This window comes from Arachis ipaensis, chromosome B02 (assembly GCF_000816755.2).
Source record: "Arachis ipaensis cultivar K30076 chromosome B02, Araip1.1, whole genome shotgun sequence".
Taxonomy (NCBI): Eukaryota; Viridiplantae; Streptophyta; class Magnoliopsida; order Fabales; family Fabaceae; genus Arachis; species Arachis ipaensis.
In genome coordinates, this window is record NC_029786.2 from 23346658 (window position 1) to 23369482 (window position 22825).

Sequence of the window (22825 nt, forward strand, 5' to 3'; positions counted from 1 at the left end):
GACAGAACCCTCGCGGCGGCCCTTCCTCGTCACTTTTCCCCCTTCCCGGCGCAGTCCTTTCTTTCTCTTCCCCCCTTTGTCGTCGTCCTCCACACACAGTAGCCGCCGCTCCTCCACTCCTTGTCTCTCCACGCACGAGGAGCTGTCATCATCCTCCACGCACAGCAGCCGCCGTGTCCGCGTAGTCCCTGTTTTCGCCATCCAGCCCCGCCGTGTCGTTGTCTGCGTCTAGAACGGAGCCCTTGGTGTTGGTTCTTGATTTTTTTCTGAACTTTTTTTTTCCTTCCGACTTCTAACTGGTACTGATTTTCTAATTCTGATTATGATGATTTTCAATTTGTTATGATGATTGGTTTTGATCTATTTTTGTTCTGAGCCAATGTGAACAAGGACAATAATTATCATTGGGAGGGATGGAAGATTGGGTTAGCACCAATGATTTGAATCAACGATTTGCTTCTTTATTTTCTGTTGGCTTCCTTTTATTCTTTATTTAGTACTCTTAGAAATTAGATTTGCTTTGATAAAAGAAGCTCAATTAATTGTGAGTGACCAACTAAAATGAGAGCCATTGAGTGATCGATATTGCATATTGTTATATGTTGAGTATTTGTTGTTGCTGAAAACTTGGAAATTATTATTGAGTATTTGTTCAATCTATTTTATTTTATCGCTGGAAATTTTTGTTGACTACTTGTTGGAAATTTGTAAATTGTTATCGACTATTTGTTCAATATATTTGATTATTGTTTAATCTATTTTTTGTTGCTGAAACTTCTTGTTAATCTATTTTATTTGATTATTTTTCAATGTATTTGACTATTGTTTAATCTACAATGTTATAACTTTGTGAAATAGTTACTGGCTTATTGGTTATTGACTTAGAAATATTAGTTGTCTACTTATTATGTTGCATAATTTTAATGTTATGACTTTGTGAAATTGTACAGTAGGTTTTTGTTTGAATTAATTGCAAAAACTGAACAAACCAAACCAAACTAAACTGATTTTAATTGGTTTGGTTTGGTTCAGATGGTTTTGACAAAAAAAGGGAACCAAATTGAACCGCAGTTTTAATAAACGATTGGATCGGATGACTTTTTTCTAAATAACCGAACCAAACAGCACCGCGAACACCCCCTAAAGTCTTGAATAATCGTTGAACAATTTTGAATAATTTTGACTATTGAGATTACTGGTTGGAGTGAGTTGCTGTGGATTGTTGTGATATTGTAATTGAATTGTATTGTTTGGTCAGACTGCTCAGAACGAAGGCAATGTCATCATTGATTTTAATTTTCGTTTTCTATTCTTTTTCATTCTTTGCCCAAAACATTGATTTTTGTTTGGAATTCTGCTAGTAGTACTCAGATTGAAATTTGAATCATTGAATGGTTAGCTCTGCTCTGATGCTGTATTGTACATTTGCTACGTTGTTTTCGTAGTTTGGATTGAATCATTGGAGGATTAGTTGATTTAGTTCACTGGTTAACCTTGTTAGTCTTTATTAAAATTGTACTGCTGTTTTATTTTTTTTATATATAGTGATGTACTGTTGTGTTTTGTGACTCAATTGTACTTTGATTGTGATTGATTTGTTGACTTAATTGTGTTTTAAATTGAAATTATTGAATGATTAATTGATTATTGATTAACTATGGCTGCTCTATTGTGATATTGTTGTGTTTTGTGATTTTTATACAGTAATGTGTTGTATTGTGTCTGTCTTGATGACTTAGTTGTGTTTAGATTATATGATTATTGATTAATTGTGCTGTTGTGTTTTGTGATTTTTATAGTGATGTGATGTTGTTTTATGTTTTGTGATTCAATTGTACTGTTGTGTTTTATGTTTTACTTGTTCGTTTTTTTTCTTCCTTTTATGCTCTGTTTCTGTGCTGCTATTGTGAGTTGTGAATTTGTAATTCTATTGAAAATTGTTAATAGGCTCTGTTCCTGTAGTGTGATTGTTAATTGCTTAATTGGAATTGATTGCTAATTGCCTAATTGATTGTCACTGTTATTGTGTTAAATTAAAATATTATTGTAGTATTGACTAATTTTATGTCTATTTTCGTATTAGTTATTTTTAGAAAGTGAGACTTGATTGTTGTTAAATTGTTGGTGAAGATATGTATTTCAAACCTAGTAGTCTGACCGGTTTGATCACCGGTTCAGTTTTGACAACTATGCATAATATCATATTTCTAAATATTTGTACATATATGTACGTATATTTATATTTATATGTGTATGCTATGTAATTACATTATACTGATAATATAACAGTTACTTATATTTATCAAAATATCAATCATCTTATGCAATTTTCCGGCATTGCTGCTTTGACTGAAGTGCTTTTTCCATGTTGACTTAATATTTAAGAGGGAGTATGATTCACGATTCATAGTAAGATTTTTGTTATGGATGATCATTGTTTGAGACCTAACTAGAGATCTGTTGTAATTGTTTCATAGTTGGATAGCAGAATATATCAGATAGGCCCTAATTCGGTATCAGTGGTAGTCACCGTCGCATCGCATCTCCAAATTAACAGTTTTGGATTTGTTGAAATGCCTTCCATGGCTAAGAGAAGCCATGACCCTTGTTCTATCGGAAAATTTTCTAATGGAAAACAGAATCGTCAAACTGAGTTCTCTGCACGGTATGGATTTCTGCAATACATGTCAAGTTTCATTATTTCTTCCAAACCCACGAATGAAAGAATCACGTTTGTAATTACTTTGGAAAAAGAGAAAGGAGGGAGGGGGTGGGGAGGAGGAGGGGAGGATAAACTTGACTGTAATTTTAGTGTTTTTGTTGTTTTTTAACATTTATAGTTTCCTTTTCAGGAGGCAAAAGATAGCACAGCAGAGGAAGTCTATCCCGATAGCTTCTGGTATTGGCTGAGCTTGATTTTATGTTTTTCTTGTTATGTTTTTCCTAGTTATTTTCGGCTGTGTTGTGATAATCCGGATTATGCTTCTTGTCGTCATTGTGTACTCTTGTAGTTGAGAAAAGACTCATTGAAGAGGTCCAAAAGAATGATATTTTGATCATCGTTGGAGAAACAGGAAGTGGGAAAACCACACGTAGGTCACATCTTATTTTTTATATAATTCATTATTTAATTTTTATATAAAAGTAAAGGAAAAAAAAGGCTTTTAAGCATAGCAGATTTTCACCATGTTCTATTTTTTCCATTTAACTGTGTAGAGATTCCACAGTTCCTGTTTGGTGCTGGATTTTGCCGTGATGGAAAAGTGATTGGGATAACTCAACCGAGACGTGTAGCTGCCATTACAGTTGCAAAACGGGTTGCTGAAGAATGTGGTGTTGAGTTGGGCCAGAAAGTTGGGTACTCTGTTAGATTTGATGATACTACTTCCAGCTCAACAAGAATTAAATATATGACAGATGGATTGCTTCTAAGGTATACGTGTAACATGGATGTTTGGATATCTTTTTCCGTTTTCCAGTAAGATTCATTTTGTGAGACTTTTACTGGGAACTTGGCCAATTAGAATTTGTTGCTCTTCTCAATACTGAAATACGGAAGAAATTATGATTTGCTTTGGTGGTGTCTCTCTGCCATTTGTTTTAAGTTGTTTTTTTTAAGAATGGGTTAACCAAACCACGTTCTTCACAAATTGCCCTCTTTGACATGGGTTTTAGTTGTATATGATTTGAAGCAGCTAAGGAGATTTCAATTTGAAATATCTGTTTTCTGTAGATTGTAAGTGCAGCTTTTTGTATAGGATAGCTGATGTGTTTCTTTATGTTTATAGGGAAGCATTGTTGGATCCATATCTTTCCAAGTATTCTGTTATAATTGTTGATGAAGCACACGAGAGAACTGTCCACACTGATGTCTTGCTGGCCTTGCTAAAAAATGTTCAATCTGCTCGGTCAAGATCTGTTGCTGATGATCAGGGCGTTAACTTTGGAAAAAAGAATGTGAATGCTGGCATGTCACTGGAAAAAGAATATGGTGGTCAGAGCAACAGTTTTCTTAAAAAGGATAACCGCGAAAAGTATGCTCCATTGAAGCTAATAATTATGTCTGCTAGTCTTGATGCTCGCACTTTCTCCGAGTATTTTGGCAATGCCAAATCTGTTCACATCCAAGGGAGACAATTTCCTGTGGATATATTTTACACATGCCATCCAGAAGAAGACTATTTAGATGCTTCCTTGATAACAATATTTCAGGTGATATGTTTAATTAATAACCATTTCATTTAATCTAATATAATGCAACCGATATTTTATTTGATTGTTATGAGAAATCTTTGGATATTTTACAACGCATCACTCTTGGTTTCTACATATGCATTTATGGTATTTACAGCTTCATAACGAATGCGATAGCTCACTCCATTCATTCTCATTAGCGCATTGAATCATCTAGCAATATTGTCCCGTATATATTATAAATTAAATCATATGGTATACGGTTATAACAATGTAGTGAGTGATGGATGACTGAGAGTGATGTATGACTGAGAAACAAAGTTCATAGCTCTGTTGCTTAAACTCATGTCATTGATCTATAGATTCATTTAAAGGAGGACCCTGGTGATATACTAGTATTTCTGACTGGTCAAGAAGAGATTGAATCAGTTGAAAAGCTTATCAATGACAGACTCAGTCAGTTTCCTGAAGGGAGTCAGAAGCTTCAAGTTGTGCCTATATTTGCAGCTCTTCCATCTGAGCAGCAATTGCGGGTCTTTGCACCAGCTCCGTTTGGATTTCGCAAGGTATCACATCTTTGCATTCATCTTTCATTTGTTCTATCTCTCAACTAATTCAATAAAACTAAAGGAAAAATATATTTTAGACGTTTGTAAAATTGGATTCAAATATTTAAAATGATTGATATATTTGGTCTAGGTTTCTATTAAATATAGTGAGGCATTCTGTTTTGTTTGACCATATCTACAATTTAAATTAAAATGCCGGTGGCCTCATTTTAGAGTTGAATATGCATATGCACATGCTTTTAAATTCATATATAATCTATTTTCAAGAGAACCAAATTCATATATAATCTATTTTCAAGTAAGGTTCACTGTAAGTGCTACCAGCTTTTCCATAACAACTACCTCCTATGATTTGGTAAATTTCAGCTCAGCTAGACATAATCTCTATGAACACTAATTTTTTTTTTATTTTGTAAAAAATAATTGGGCATCCACCTGTTTTATGAGATTTAATGCAAATTTTAAATAATAATCGAATGGGTACTCACTTGCTTTTAGTTGCATTCAAGTTATCTTTCTGCTTCTTTCTTAGGTGATATTGGCAACTAATATTGCTGAGACATCAGTAACAATTCCTGGAGTAAAGTATGTAATAGATCCTGGCTTTGTCAAAGCACGTTCTTATGATTCTGGGAAAGACATGGAATCCTTGATTATAGTACCTACATCCAAATCCCAGGCACTGCAAAGAAGGTATGGTGCAAGATTCTGTTTTAGTGTTAATGTAGTTTAGTGTAGAAAACCTTTTTCTCACATCACACGACATTGCTGAACAAAGACTTTTTAGATGCAAATCTGGCATATTGTTTTTGGTATATTTTTCATTTTGTTTTTGTCTCGTTTTTTTTGCTATGCATGTCCATTGGGAATCTCTTTATTATAAAGCTTGTTATATATTTTATCAGAAAACGAAATTAAACTAAGTGATGTAACTTTTTATTTCTTTTATCTTTATGATGCCTTTTCAAGTCTTGAACTTTCTTTTTTGTATCATAACTCATTCTTTAATTGTGATTTTATGTGTAGCTGTTCTTACATATCATATTTTGGTTATAATGAGTGATGTCATTTGCATTGTTACTATTGCTAAACTATCTTACTGAAATTAACATATACATGGAATTCTTCATTAAGTACGAACAAACTGATTGTTAGCTTTGTTGCTCAGTGGCCGTGCAGGGCGTGAAGGACCTGGAAAATGCTTTCGTCTATATCCAGAAAGTGAATTCGAGAAGCTTGAGGATTCGACAAAGCCAGAGATTAAGCGGTGCAACCTATCTAATGTGATTTTGCAGCTTAAGGCCTTGGGTGTTGATGACATAGTAGGGTTTGATTACATATTTATCAGTCTTTATGTGCTCCATTTTTGTTGATAATTATCTGTCGTAGCATTTAAATGTTCACTTTAGCATTATCCTGACGGATGTGAGATGAAAGTTTCGTTGTTTCTAAAAGTGGGACACATAGTTGGTCATTTTGAAAAGCTGGGGATCAAATTGACCCATCCAACCAATTTCAGGAATCAAGATGCATATTACCTCAATATTTTAGCTTTCGATAAATAAATAAAGAAGGTGGAGTTTTGTGATTAATTTTGGAAGAAAAAAACAACTTTTTGAATCCAAACAGACCAAATGATTCTATTCTCTTCAATATAACATCAACCACAACCACTTTCTAAGGTAGTAAAAGTGAGTTTTAATGGTTCATTCCACTTATTATCATAGTGCAACCTGAGAATAATATATATGGTTGTTTGCACTGTGGTGTACATTAGTGAATTATTCTTCTAGCATCCCTCGTTAGTGAGCTTTTGAAATTTGTTTTGATCTCTTGTAAGCTGTATGATGTATTGTACTGTTGAACAGGACAACGATTATCAAATCATTGGAACAGCTATTTTCACTAGGTGCTCTAACAGATGACTGTCAGCTCTCTGATCCTGTTGGGCATCAAATGGCTCGGCTGCCCTTGGATCCTATTTATTCTAAAGCTATTATCTTAGCTAGTCAGTATAACTGCTTAGAGGACATGTTGATAACCGTAGCAATGCTGTCTGTGGAATCCATATTTTATGCTCCTCGGGAAAAGCAAGTAGAGGTTTGAATAATGAATTCTGATTCTACGGTGTATCTGTTATATTCTCTTTTGATGTTACTATGAAAAACGAGGCTTAAAAGGATTTTGGTCAAATGCCTGTCTTTTTTTCCTCTTGTCCTTATAATTCTTTTGGTTTTCGTTTAGTAAAATTTCAAAGTTGGTTATTTAAGCACCTACAATTAGTTTGCTTGCTGATGTGATATGTCTTGCCATATCAGCATTTAACCTGCCAGTTCAGCACTTAACAGAACAAACTAGGACTAAAATAGATAACTTTAATTTTACTCTACTAAAATCAGAAGAAAAATTTTAGGGACCAAAACATAAGAGGTGTTTCATAGGGACCAAAAATTTATTTAATCCGGCAAACAAATATGAATATTAATCATTGATTGTATACTTCCATAGTCTATCCCTCTATTGACTATTTAACAGAATATGTAAATAGTGTATAAATGATTTATAAAATAAGCAATGAATTTCTATAGGAAAATTCTAGAGTTGGTATAATTATAGGTATCATTCATTGTCTATTCCTTGCATGCAATTGAAGTTACTGTTTTTCTCATCTTTTTACTAGGCAAGAACTGCAATAAAATGCTTCTCTAGTCCGGAGGGAGACCACATTACTTTGATTAATGTGTATCGAGCATCTAATGATTTCTTAGAGAGGAGATCAATAGAAATGGGTAAAGCAAAAATTGAAAAGGCTTTCAAAAAGTGGTGTAAGGATAATTTTATTAGTAGCCGTTCTCTTAGACATGCTCGTGACATCCACAGGTAGTTATTTTAAATCTAACTGTCTCAAATTCATGATATCTTTAAGGGTAAATTACATTCACAGCCTCTGAGATTTATCAAATTACGGGCACCATCCTTTTATTTGAATAGCATGCACTCACCTCCCCTCTATTTGTGTCATTAAATTGAAATGACATTAAATAGGTTGTATAAAGTCATTTTTAACTCCACTCTCTTTATGCATAGAGGACTTGTAGAGGCGGAAGAACAATGACAAAAGCTCTTTTTCTTTTAACATTGTTATGTAGGGCATTTTTGTCATTTCAATTCAGTAAAATAAAATTAAACAAAATAAAAAGTAGTAAGATATAGGTATAGGCACATGTATAAAGATTTGATAGTTACATTAATACTGGGAATCTAAGTATATTATTTAGACGAACAATTGGTGCAATGCAAGGGTTGTGAGTGCATACTGGTCAAAAAATGTGGGTCGGGGTGAATGTAATTTACCTGTCTTGCTTGAAATATTCTCTATGCATTCTCATCTCTGATAACTATTGCAGGCAAATTAGAGTACATGCTGAACAAATGGGGCTGAATCTAGCTTCTTGTGGAGATGATATGCTTCAGTATCGCAGATGTCTTGCTGCTTCCTTTTTCCTCAATGCGGCCGTAAAGCAGCCGGAGGGAACATACAGGTTGTTGTCTATTCCCTCTGGAATTTTATATTTTTATTCTTTAGCATTTTGACTTGTTTTCTAATTGGCAACTGTATATAGTGTTCAACTCAGATATTTATTTTACTTATATGGAAACAACTTTCTGTTTTGTCACGACATGGCAGGGCCTTGGCAAGTGGTCTGGTGGTGCAGATCCACCCATCTTCTGTATTATTCAGGCAAAAACCAGAGTGTATTATTTTTAATGAACTTGTTCAAACTAATAGCAAGTACGTTCGGAATGTAAGCAGCATTGACTACCTATGGTTAACTGAGCTGGTTCCTCAATATTATGTTGTGAAAAATTAAATTCTTCATGGTTTTGCCAAGCAGGTAATTAAAACTTTATTTTTGCATCTCATTTGTGCTTTGATAATTTTGAGCAGTTGTATACTTTTATTATGTTAAGCTTTGCCATTTTACATCCATAGAGAATAAAGCAACTTGCTAAAGTGGCCTTGAAATTCCCAAAAGATTCTTATATCTTTGTCGTCTTAACACTATGCTTGGCATATTAATGATGTTACGCTTAAACTGGAATAACTGCTGATATCAGCTTAGTAACAAAATGGATCTGATTAGCTTGTGATGTCTCTAGGTTTTCTTTCTTCCTAGAAATCCTAGCTCAATGGAACTGATAATCTCATGTACAGTCAAATTGCATTGCACCTTATCTCAAGATGTGAAACATAATATGCTAATGATTGTTCATGAGTTAAAACCCCTTCACATGGAAAAATTAAAGAAATGATTTATACAAAATTTATACATTCATTCCACATATAAATGGCACTGAAATGATTGATTTTTATCATAGGACATTTATCTATTACAGCAAGATCAGTGAAAGCTTCAGAATATGTTTACTTTATGGATGTTGCCTATCGACTTTATGTAAATGACAACAGTTTTAATGGCTTGTTTTTGCTATCATTACTTGTCTAAAACTATGGAAATGCGGCTGGATCCTCCAACGACATACACCTCTTACTGAGTTCCTGCTTTACTTTCTACTACTGGGTGGTTATTGCTATTGAGATTCAATAATGGGCGAGTGATGTAACCGCAAACCTTACTGTTGATGGTTACATTTGAGGTGGTGGATTAACTTGAGCAAAGGAATTGAGTTAGACCAGTTAACAAATATTTTGAGCTGCCCAATTCTATCAAACTTTATTATAATATTTCACGAGAGTTCATAATAATCTTCCCACCTTCCAATTAATTGTACCAAGCAAAAAGATAAAGTAAAATCAGACATGTCGGTTATAAATTTGTTTCTCATTTATCATGGTCTTGTCTTTCTTTGAATTTTCTATTTTCCACTTGCTATTTCCATGAAGCACACTCCTATAGGTTGTTGTCTTTGTATAAAGCAGAAAGAGCTGATAAGAGAACTTAGAACTTAAAGAGTCACAAGCCAGAAATTGAGAAATTGCTTCTGGAAAGTGAAAAGATACAACGTTTGCTTTCAGGTTCTTAGTAGTATACTAGTATTCTGCACTTTACTTGTTCTCTGTCTTTAGATTGTTGCAGTAGTTCATATTGTTTTTTCACTAGTTTCAGGTTCTTAGTAGAATGCTCTTTCTTTTCTTCTTTTTGTTTTTGTTTTTGTTTTTTTTTTTTTGAGATGATGTTGCCATTTATTACTTAATAACTAGAACTATTCTATTTTTGTTCCTTTTTAAAAAAAATAATAAAAAAAATAGAATTTATTGTCCCTTTCTTCTAGATTGGCCCTTGTGCTGTTTGAACTTTGAAGTGATATTTAATAATAAAAAACAGTGGCTTTAGACAAAGCAGCAAAGCCATTTTGTGTGTGGTATCTACACTTTATGTCTTTACATGGAAGAGGGGTTGAATCTTTTGTATATACCAACTTTATAAATCTTGTTGAAAAGTTCTGTTTTTATTTTTATTCTAACAGTTAAGTTACATTGCACACCATAAATTCCTTTTTACTTCCTTAATTTGAAAAGGCTTTTTTTCTAAATATATACTTGGTATATATTTACACAATTTATCTTTACAAGTGGAGAGACTATTTTCAATATTTGTATCCTTTACCTTGATGTCACAACATAGAAACATTTGAGGCTCCTTTCTTTTATGTTTAATTTCATAAAATTTGAACTTTATAAAAAAAATGTTCTATAATAATCAAACTTAGTTATGTCTGATATTGGATCTGCTATGCTGAATTTGCAACAGAAAAAGCTATAAGCAGGTGTGATGGGATCTACATTTATTGATGAATATGCTATTCAACAAATAATTGATATTCCAGAAAACATTGATCCTGCAATAAGATGACCAGAGTGCTGTATCTACAAGATCCCTAGAGGACTTCAAGGCCTTCATTGAACAACAAGAGCAGATCATAAGGCGTTGTTACCAGTCGAAGTTCCCTCACATCGGAAGCGAACAATTCGTGAGGATTATTCTGCTGGATTCTGTTTTCAACATGGAACTCTTTCTGAGGGAAGCGAAACGGTGGAAACACAAAGATGATTGTGTATTGACTCAACGATGTCTTAGCAAAAGCATCCAGAGGGACTTGCTGCTGCTTCAGAACCAGCTTCCAAATCAAGTTTTGGAGAAACTCTATGAGACTTGTGTCCCAAGCAATCTCAAAGAGCATTCCAGATTCATTAGGCTTGCTCATGAGTACTTTGCATCTTGTTACCCTTATCAGAAATCTTCTGAGAGGAAGTTCGAGCCGAAGAAGTGGGAGAAATCGCTGCATTTCACTGATTTGGTTCAACGATGACAAGAGTCGCCACACTTACTCGCAAAAAGAATGTATGCTGAGGACCGCGACAAAGTTGAATGAAGCCGGAATAAGCTTCGAGAAGGTTCATAATAGATCCTTGCTAGACATAAAGTTTGAGAAGAAGAGATTCTTCAGCTGGTTTCTCTGCTTGGGTTGCTTCCCATATTCCAAGTGTTTTAAGGCTAGATCTCAGTTCCCACAGCAGAATGTGTTCTTAGGAACCTGATAGCATTTGAGCAGTGTCACTATCCTGAGGAGCCTTACATTTGCAACTATGTTTCTCTGATTGATTCTCTTATTCACACCAAGGATGACGCAGAATTGATGGTTGAGAAGGAAGCTATTGTCCATGAACTTGGAAGTGACAAGGAATTGGCAACACTGGTTAATAGTCTATGCAAACATGTTGTGACAAATAAAACATGTTACCAACAAATCATTGGATATCTTAATGAACATTACAACAATGGTTGGAAATGGACTATGGGCACACTCAGGTGGGTGTACTTCCGGGATCCTTGGAGAAGCAGTTCTACCATTGTAGGGATAGCTGTACTAATATTCACCATCTTCAACTTCTGTCGAGTTGTTCAATTAATCTTTTAGTTTATTCTGTTCTATATACGTTTAATGGTTGAACATGTAACTCTAGTTTCCATATACTATTAAGATGGCCGATTCTCTGATGCATTTAACTTTCATGCCGAAATTTGTCTCAATATATCAATTTGGAAAAAAAGCTGTCATTTTAATGGAAGTGTCTTGTCCTAATCTCATTTGTGAGAAAGTTATTCTTTCACCTGGAGAGGGATAATCTTGGATGATCACAAACCCAAGTAGCTAGTAATAAAATCAAACTATGATGTAATTCACTAAAATCTATCATGACAACATCAAAACCTTTCCCTCACTGGATATGGCTGGATGCATGAATCAAGCAAAGCTAAGTTTTATAAAAAAGCCATATTGGGAGCTAACAAAAATTCACAATTCACTAAAACCAAATAAGTTAAAAACACTTGCCAAATTACAGAGCGTTAAAATGAAGACCCAAAATCCACGGTCAAATAAACAGTGAAATTTGGCCGAGGATGAATAAGAAGAACCAGCAAGACTAACAAATACTGCTTTAATAAAGAGATTTCCAATGGACGTGCATAGCAAAAAAAACACGTGACAAAAACAAATTGAAAAATATACCAAAAACAATATGCCAGATTTACATCTAAAAAGTCTTTGTTCAGCAATGCCGTGTGATGTGAGAAAAAGGTTTTCTACACTAAACTAAATTAACACTGGAAAAACTGACATCCTCGGTTAAATAGAGAAAAGCTTGTCGGGTTTTTTACTAAATTAAAGCAACAATCAACATTAAGCACATTAAAACAGAATCTTGCACCATACATTCTTTGCAGTGCTTGGGATTTGGATGTAGGTACTATAATCAAGGATTTCATGTCTTTTCCAAAATCATAAGAACGTGCTTTGATAAAGTCAGGATCTATTACATAGTTTACTCCAGAAATTGTTACTGATGTCTCAACAATATTAGTTGCCAATATCACCTAAGAAAGAAACAGAAAGATAACTTGAATGCAACTAAAAGCAAGTGAATACCCATTCGATTATTATTTAAAATTTGCATCAAATCTCATTAAGCAAGGTGGATGCCCAATTATTTTTTACAAAATAAAAAAAAAAATTTTATAGTATTCATAGGGATTATGTCTAGCTGAGCTGAAATTTACCAAATCATAGGAGGTAGTTGTTATGGAAAAGCCAGTAGCACTTACAGTGAACCTTACTTAAAAATAGATTATATATAAATTTAAAAGCATGTGCATATGCATATTTAACTCTAAAATGAGGCCACCGGCATTTTACTTTAAATTGTAGATTTGGTCAAACAAAACAAAATGCCTCACGATATTTAATGGAAACCTAGACTAAATATATCAATTATTTTAAATATTTGAATCCAATTTTACTAACGTCTAACTTAAATTTATTTTCCCTTTAGTTTTATTGAATCAGTTGAGAGACAGAGCAAATGAAAGATAAATGCAAAGAGGAAATACCTTGCAAAACCCAAACGGAGCTGGTGCAAAGACCTGCAACTGCTGCTCAGATGGAAGAGCTGCAAATTTAGGCACAACTTAAAGCTTCTGACTCCCTTCAGAAAACTGAGTGAGTCTGTCATTGATAAGATTTTCAATTGATTCAATCTTTTCTTGACCAATCAGAAATACTAGTATATCACCAGGGCCCTCCTTTGATGAATCTATAGATCAATGACATGAGTTTAAGCAACAGAACTATAAATTTTGTTTCTCAATCATCCAACACTCACTACATTGTTATAACCGTATATCATATGATTTTATTTATAATATATACGCAACAATATCGCTGGATGATTTAATGCACTAATGAGAATGAATGGATTGAGTCATAGCATGAGTTATGAAGCTGTAAATACCATAAATGCATATGTAGAAACCAAGAGTGATGCATTGTAAAATATCCAAAGATTTCTCATTACAATCAAATAAAATATAGATTGCATTATATTAGATTAAATTAAATGGTTATTAATTAATTAAACCTATCACCTGGAATATTGTTATCAAGGAAGCATCTAAATAGTCTTCTTCTGGATGGCATGTGTAAAATATGTCCATGGAAAATTGTCTCCTTTGGATGTGAACAGATTTGGCACTACCAAAATACTCGGAGAAAGTGCGAGCATCAAGACTAGCAGACATAAATATTTGCTTCAACGGAGCATAATTTTTGTGGTTATCCTTTTTAAGAAAACTGTTGCTCTAACCACCGTATTCTTTCTCCCGTGACATGCCAGCATTCACATTCTTTTTTCCAAAGTTAACGCCCTGATCATCGGCAATAGATCTTGACCGAGCAGATTGTACATTTTTTAGCAAGGCCAGCAAGACATCAGTGTGGACAGTTCTCTCATGTGCTTCATCAACAATTATAACGGAATACTTGGAAAGATATGGATCCAACAATGCTTCCCTATAAGCATAAAGAAACACATCAGATATCCTATACAAAAAGCTGCATTACAATTTGCAGAAAACAGATATTTCAAATTGAAATCTCCTTAGTTGCTTCAAATCACATACAACTAAAATCCATGTCAAAGAGGGCAATTTGTGAAGAACGTGGTTTGGTTAGCCCATTCTTAAAGAAAACAACTTAAAACAAATGGAAGAAAGACACCACCAAAGCAAAGTCATAATTTCTTTCATATTTCAGTATTGAGAAGAGCAACAAATTCTGATTGGCCAAGTTCCCAGTAAAAGTCTCAACAAATGAATCTTACTGGAAAACGGAAAAAGATATTCAAACATCCATGTTACACGTATACCTTAGAAGCAATCCATCTCTCATATATTTAATTCTTGTTGAGCTGGAAGTAGTATCATCAAATCTAACAGAGTACCCAACTTTCTGGCCCAACTCAATACCACATTCTTCAGCAACCCGTTTTGCAACTGTAATGGCAGCTATACGTCTCGGTTGAATTATCCCAAACATTTTGCCATCACGGCAAAATCCAGCACTAAATATGAACTGTGGAATCTCTACACAGTTAAATGGAATAAATAGAACATGGTGAAAATCTGCTATGCTTAAAAGCCTTTTTTTCCTTTACTTTTATAGAAAAACTAAATAATAGGAGTGAATGTCGCATACGTTGGGGGTGAGAAAATAGAGATTGAACGAGTGAATGTCGATACTCTAAATAGGTTCTTCATGAATGACTTAGTAAAGGATATAGGGTACACTGATGTGAGCGAGCTTTACTGGCTTGAACCTGGGAAGGAGTTGAATGGTGGGTTGAGGTTGCTTAGACTTGACATGGATGTGGTGACTATGTACGAAGCAGCCATTGTTAATGGGAGGAGAGTTGAGGTGTTCACTGAGCATCCAGTTAACCTTCCTGAGTTTGCAGAAGAAAACAATGAACCTGAACCAGATCTTGAGATTTTAAATGTTACGAAGGCCCCAGTGAAGCACAGAACCAAACTGTGTGTTAGGAGACCCTCAACACCAAAGAAGAAGCACAAGAAAGTGGTGAAGATCAGCGATACTGAAGGAGTTATGCCTGGACCGGATACCCAAACAGAACAACCAAAAGTAGGCAGTGACGAACCAAATCTCCCCACACACTCACCAAAGATAACCTTCGAAGAGCCACCAAGGATCATTCAGACCCCAGATGCACCCACCGAACCCAATTTGCCTCCACATGAGCCGTTGGACAAGACTCCTCCAGAGCCTCAACAACCACGTGTGCCAGTTGGAAGTCAAGAAACTAGGCACCGAAATCCAGTGTCTGCGGAGTCAGTGGCTCCCACAATTGATAAAGGGCCTGCGGAATCTAATGAGGTTTTCACACAATATATTCCACAATCTTGCAACGAACCAGAGTCTCAGGAGCAGACCATTCAGAATGAGAATGAAACACCTTGTGAAGAGAGTCAACCTAGCAGTTCACAGCCCGAACCGTCTACAAACCCAGATGTGGGTGGTGGTAGTCCAAAGAAGCGAAAGAGACGATCAACAGTTAGACCTCCTCCATCAGGGCAAACGTTCATACCTAACCAGGATCCAAACAAGCATCCTTCAATCTTTATACCTGTGGAGGGTGAAGATATGTTTGGGCCAAGTGCAGGGATGCATTGTTACGAGTCTGAAGAGCTGGATTCTATTGCAAGTGATGATGAAGACAGTCAGCAAGCAGCATTTCCTCAAGCTAATCCCGATGCCCCAGTTAGGGAGGTAAGGCTAGAGGTTGGGATGGAATTTGAGAATCTGGAGCATTTCAAGAAGGCAGTAAGGAAGTTCAACATCAACCTAGGGCGAAGCATATTCTTTCCAAGAATTGATTCAACAAGGTGCAAGGCCATATGTTATGACGAGGATTGCCCATGGCAGATTTATTGTGCCAAACGGTCGTTTCCATTAAGCTTCCAAGTGAAGACCTTTGTCAACGAACATACTTGCAGCAGAGTTAATAAGAACAAATCTGCAGATGGAAAATGGGTTGTTGAAGAGCTTGAGGACAAGATCCGTGACCATCCAGACATGACTCAAAGGCAGGCACATGATTTTTTCAAGAAGGAGTTTGATGTGATTGTCAATGAGAGGAAGATATACCGTGCAATGGTGAAGGCGAAAGAACTAATAGAAGGATCAGAGATAGCTCAGTATGCACTTCTACGGGATTATGCTAATGAAATAATAAGGACCAACCCTGGCTCCACCGTAAGGATTAGCACTGATTATGTCGAAGGGACTGGGTATAAATTCAAAAGAATTTACATATGCTTGGAAGGGTGTAAGAAGGGCTTCTCGGTTGGCTGTAGGCCTTTTATCGGGTTAGATGGTACTTTTTTGAAGGGATACTACCCTGGGCAATTGTTGACTGCGATCGGCCACGATGCCAATAACCATATATACCCTATAGCCTATGCTATGGTGGAGTGTGAATGCAAGGATAGTTGGAAGTGGTTTCTGGAACTTCTCCAACAAGACTTAGGGGACGCAGCTATCAATGGAATTAACTTCATGTCGGACATGCAGAAGGTAATGGTCTCAATTCTTATTGTCCATGTATGCCTTTATAATTAGCAATTTACAATGTTGTTTATATAGTTACTTCATTTCTATATGAATAGCTATTCATAAGGGAACATGATTTACTTGCTTTACTTTTCCCCACTAGGGCCTCATCCCTGCTATGCGTGAAGTAAACCCAGGTGCTCATCATAGATATTGTGCTATGCACATATGGCAGAACTTCAGAAAATAGTGGGGTGATACAGAGTTGAAGATGGCAATGTGGAGGTGTGCCAAGGCCACAACCTCCCAAGAGTTCAATGCTGTACTGGATCGGATCAGACGGGTTAATCCACATGCTTGGGAGTATCTGAACAGGATCCCTCCAAGTCAATGGAGTAGGTCTGGCTTTAGCGAATACCCAAAGTCTGAAAATTATACCAACAACAACTGCGAATCGTTCAATTCTAGGATCAAGAAGATGAGAGGGAAGCCTATTATAACTATGCTGGAAGAGGTGAGGGTTTACATGATGAGCATAATTGCTAGAAACAAGAAGGCGTTGGTTGGATATAATGGAGTTATCACTCCGGTGTAGCAGAGTAGGCTGGAAAAAGAGAAAAGGGAGAGCAATAAGTGGCGCCTGTTTCCCACTGGAGATGATCCTGGAAATGTGTATGAAGTTCAGTACTTGCCACATAAGGTTATGGTGGACTTAGAAAAGAGGACTTGCAGTTGCAGATTTTGGCAACTGACTGGCTTGCCATGCAGGCATGCATGTGCTGCCCTTGCATACCAGAATAGGCGACCAGAGGAACATGCACACAACTGGCTTTCCATGGGGCATATAACAGCACATACCAGTTCCTCATCCAACCTGTTCCAAGTCAAGAATATTGGGAGCATGTTGACCTACCACCTGTACTGCCACCAGTATACAAGAAGCAGATTGGGAGGCCAAAGTCGAAAAGAGACAAAAGGAATGACGCCCCAAAGGAACCCACCCCAGATCCACATAGGGCCCCCAGAAAGTATGGCCCCATCACCTGCAAGTATTGCCTAAAGGTAATTCATACTTCATATCTCACATCATTTATAAATTCATGTTCCACATTTTGTTTCATGCCACATGTTAATGCAGACTGGACATAACAGTCGCAGCTGTTCCAAGAAGAAGGAGGCAATGGCTGGGAGTGCTGGGGGACAAAGTGCAAGTCAACACCCACCTGCTGTGGATGACGAAGAGGAGGCGGCAAGACTGGAGGAGATGTTTTGGGAGGAAACTCTTGAAGCTGTTGAAGCAGCTGAAGCAGCAACAACTCAGCCACCACCTGTAACTCTATTGAATTATTTTGCCCTAAACCCTTTTACAATGTGCAAGTTTTATGTCATTATGTCACTCATACGTTTATATCTGAACAGGAGACCACCCCAGTTAGGCCACCCACTGCAAAAAGGCCACCAAAGAAGAAGAAGAATGTGAGGAGACCGTCACCAACTAGTCAGCAACCACAACCTCCTCCGCCTATTGTCAGCCCAACAACACCAGCTACTACTAGTTCATCACCCCCAGCCTCTGATGTGCCACCCACTGTAACACCTCACACTATGCAAGCTGCCTCCCAGGGTACTACTTCAAGGTTCATGGAGTTTATGCCAACCCCCACAGTTAGAGTATCAACCTCAAGGAGGTGGCCGCAGCCAGCCTTCCGTCTGCCAGCCAAAAAGGGGTCAACAACTGCACACTTGAAAGAGGGGTCAAGCGGAAGCAGCAACTCCACTCCAATTCCGTGAAGCAATAGTTTCATAACTTATGTTTTTTTGTAATCCTGTTGGCAGATTATCGTACAATTGTTGGACATGTCACAAACTATGCCTTATTTTGTTTACGTTTTGATAACTCTTAGTACAATCTTGCACATTTCTGTAAGCCAGTTACTACATACTTATCAGGATATTATGCCTGTCTTTGATGTTATTTTGGACCAGAAAGTAAACAAGAATTGCAATTAGTAGCAGATAATTTTTTCATGTTACATAACTTATAAGCCTACATCTGACATTAATTGCATACCATGTGTGCACAAATGGTATATTTAGAATCGATCATGGGTATTTTTGTCAGGATATTACACTAACAACTAATAAGGATCAAACCTTCCTAAGAATCAGATACACAGTGCACACAACATTACAAACTACAGCCATTGATATCATCAGAAGCCAAAACCTAATTTTGCTAAATTCAGCTTCAAAGCTGCCTGATTTCGTGAGCATCTTCACTTCAGCCTCAGCCTCATCAACATCTTCATGCATCTTTCTTTCCGACAGTGCTCTCCTCAAACCCTCAACCTCCCACTGCCCTTCAATTTCGTCTACCCATGCAAAGAAGTTGCAGTCCGAGTTCTATCCATGGCAAAAAAATTAAAATCAGATGCACATTCAACTCCCACAAAACAGGGTGTACAACGGGTTACCTTCCAATTGGGACAACGGACGAACCACCTTCCAGGATTCATCGCCGTCCCGGACTGTAACAGCGTCACCCCCAACCCACAGAAACATCTGCCATTGAACTTCCTATCATGCACCCTTTTTGAAATTGAGCTTCCAGACACACTACCGCTGCCACTAGAAGGTGGAGTAAAGAGTCTTCGCCTCGACATTGGTATAATTTCCAAGATTACTGTGAATCTAGGGTTCGTGCTTTGGATGAAACAATGTTTGAATTTGGGAAATTTTGGGGTTGAGGGTACATTATAACGGTCAGACATGTCAGCAATCCACATGTGCAGCCCCCCAAGCCATGTCACGCCGTGAAGTGCCACGTAGGGAGTGTTACTGATGGAGTCAACGCCGGAATATGGATTGGTTAGTTTCGTCCCACGGAACTCATGATTGATGGATACATTTGGTAGTTTCCGTCTCTTATGGGTAATTTTGTCAGCGTTTTTAACTTCCATGGGTAGAAATGGTAGTTTACTCTTACATAAAAAGTAAGATGTGACCTACGTGTGGTTTTTCCACTTCCTGTTTCTCCAACGATAATCAAAATATCATTCTTTTGGACATCTTCAATGAGTCTTTTCTCAACTACAAGAGTACACAATGACGACAATAAGCATAATCTGGATTATCACAACACAAGTCGAAAATAATTAGGAAAAACATAACAAGGAAGAAAAATATAACATCAAGCTCAGCCAATACCAGAAGCTATCGGGATAGACTTCCTCTGCTATGCTATCTTTTGCCTTTTGAAAAAGGAAACTATAAATGTTAAAAACAACAAATACACTAAAATTACAGTCAAATTTATCCTCCCTCCCTCCTTTCTCTTTTTCCAAAGTGATTACAAACGTGATTCTTTTGTTCGTGGGTTTGGAGGAAATAATGAAACTTGACATGTATTGCGAAAATCCATACCGTGCAGAGAACTCAGTTTGACGATTTTGCTTTTCATTAGAGAATTTTCCGATAGAACAAGGGTCATGGCTTCTCTTAGCCATGGAAGGCATTTCAACAAATCCAAAACTGTTAATTTGGAAATGCGACAGTGGCTACCACTGAGATTTCAAAGACTTGCTGCAAAAGAACAGCAAAGAGGTAGCCACTGAGTTTTAGTGTTTTTGTTATTTTTTAACATTTATAGTTGTTTCCTTTTTCAAGAGGCCAAAGATAGCACAACAGAGTAAGTCTAATTTTATATTTTTCTTCCTTGTTATGTTTTCCTAGTAGTTTTTGGCTTGTGTTGTGATAATCCGGATTATGCTTGTTGTCATCATTGTGTACTCTTATAATTGAGAAAAGACTCATTGAAGAGGTCCAAAAAAAATAATATTTTAATTATCGTTAGAGAAACAGGAAGTGAGAAAACCACACGTAGGTCGCATTTATTTTTCATATAATTCATGATTTAGTTTTTCTATAAAAGTAAAGGAAAAAAGGATTTTGGGCATATATAGATGGTTTTCACCATGTTCTATGTATTCCATTTTACTGTGCAGAGATTCCACAGTTCCTGTTTGGTGCTAGATTTTGCCGTGATGAAAAAGTGATTGGAATAACTCATAAAGATACGTGAGAATCTTTCCTATCTTTTCCTAATGAATTTGCATTTAAATTGTTGAGTTTAATCAAGAATTAATTATCTTTTAGCCACTATGGATGCTACTTTGAGTCGTGTGCAATTCTGTTTATTTTAGATAGCATTCGGTTGGATTTGATGGAGAGGAAGCTTGCATAAATGGAAGGAGCACAAGAATTGAAGGAGATAACCAGTGAGGAGTGACGCGTACGTATACCTGATGCGTGCGCGTGATTTGGAGGTTTGCACAGCGACGCGTGCGCGTACTTGACGCGGATGCGTGACACGCGAAGAAGACCATCGACGCGTACGCGTGATTAACGCGTACGCGTGACATGCGCCACGTGCAGAAAACGCAGAAAATGCCGGGAGCTAAAGCACACTAAAGCCCAAGTTAAGCGTGGATCCTACGAAGCAAGTGGTCCCCATCCATCAATTGAAAACTTGTTGATTGCTATAATTAATTCTGATTTAAATTTAAATTTTAATTTAAAAATAGGAAAAGATATTATTTTAATTTTAGAAATTAGATTTTAAATTAATTAGGATTAGATATAAAAGGGAAAAAGAAACTTCTCTTCAGGGAATTCCATCATTCCATTAGTTAACTTTTCATTCCACCTCATCCCAATTTAGTTGACATGAATCCTAGTTTTTCACTCTTTGCCATGAGCAACTAAACTTCCACTGTTAAAGGTTAGGAGCTCTGTCTATTTGTATGGATTGATTCTATTGTTTTTCTATTTTAATTCATGTACTGATTTATAATTTAAGAATTGTTTTCGTTCTTTATCTTATGAATTTGGGTGGAACGGAAGTATGACCCTCTTTCTAATTGAGTTTTTGTATAACTTGGAAAAGCTCTTTACTTGAACAACAGCTTGAAAACATATTCTCTTAAATTTCTAATTATCTGGACTTAACGGGATACGTGACATATAATCCTCTTATATTTGGGTAATTAGGATTTTTGTGGCACATAAACTAGAATTGAATTTCACCCTCTAATTGGAATTAATTGACCAAGGAATTGGCGGTTGATGAGAGTTAGAGGAGACTAGAAAGGTCTAACTAATTAGGGTCTAGTCACATATAGTTTGCCATAAATTAAATCTTACATGATTAAAATAGTTAATAAGAAAAGTCAATCCGGAAAATAGATAACTCTGAAACCTTAGCTGCTTTCTCCATGTTTTATTCCCAACTTATTTATTTGCCTGTCTTTTAATTTTCTGAAATTACTGTTTAATGCTCTTTGAACTCTCAAACACCATTTTCTGTTTGTCTAACTAAGTAAATCACTTAACCATTGTTGCTTAGTCCATCAATTCTCGTAGAATCAACCCTCACTCACCTGAGGTATTACTTGGTATGACTCGGTGCACTTACCGATTAGTTTGTGAATTGTAAAATCTTCACCAACTTCCTGAAACAAGAATTTTTCAGCCTTGCTAAAATAAGGTGGTGAAGGGATCCTATGACGTGTTGGCATTGTTGTTGAAGGAGGAGACACATCCTAAAGAATAACAGTGGCAGCAGAAATTTGTTGGATGTATATAGTGATTGTTAATGGTTTAACGAAGGTAATTACTTTTTGTTGGTTTTTGTTGTCATTGGACTAGGTTGAGAAGGAATTTATTGGTCAAAAATCTAATTTTGGGCTATCATATGGACATGCTATTTTGAGCATGAAGTTCCATTTTTCTGAAAAATGATATTATAATAATAACAAACTAAAACCATCAAGAAAAATTAATACACAGATTAATTCTCAAGATTTTACTCCGGCAGACAAATCAGTCCCCATTCATTTTTCGGCAAAGTAATTACCTAGATCAGTCCCCAAAGATTTTTAAAATGGACATTTTAGTCCCCCAAAAAAATTAATGTACAAATCAATCTTCAACGTTTGTCTCTATTAGACATAACAGTCCTCCGTCCAAAAATAAAATAAAATAAAATAATTATTATTATTATTATTATTATTATTATTATTATTAATTGCATAATAATATTGTACTATAATTTTTTATATTTTTTTAACAAAAGT

General features: G+C 36.1%; 3 pseudogenes; 2 read left to right on the plus strand and 1 right to left on the minus strand.

Moving 5' to 3' along the window:
• LOC107625130 lies at positions 58-9844 on the plus strand (annotated as a pseudogene).
• LOC107625129 lies at positions 10635-11856 on the plus strand (annotated as a pseudogene).
• On the minus strand, positions 13076-14881 carry LOC107627045 (annotated as a pseudogene).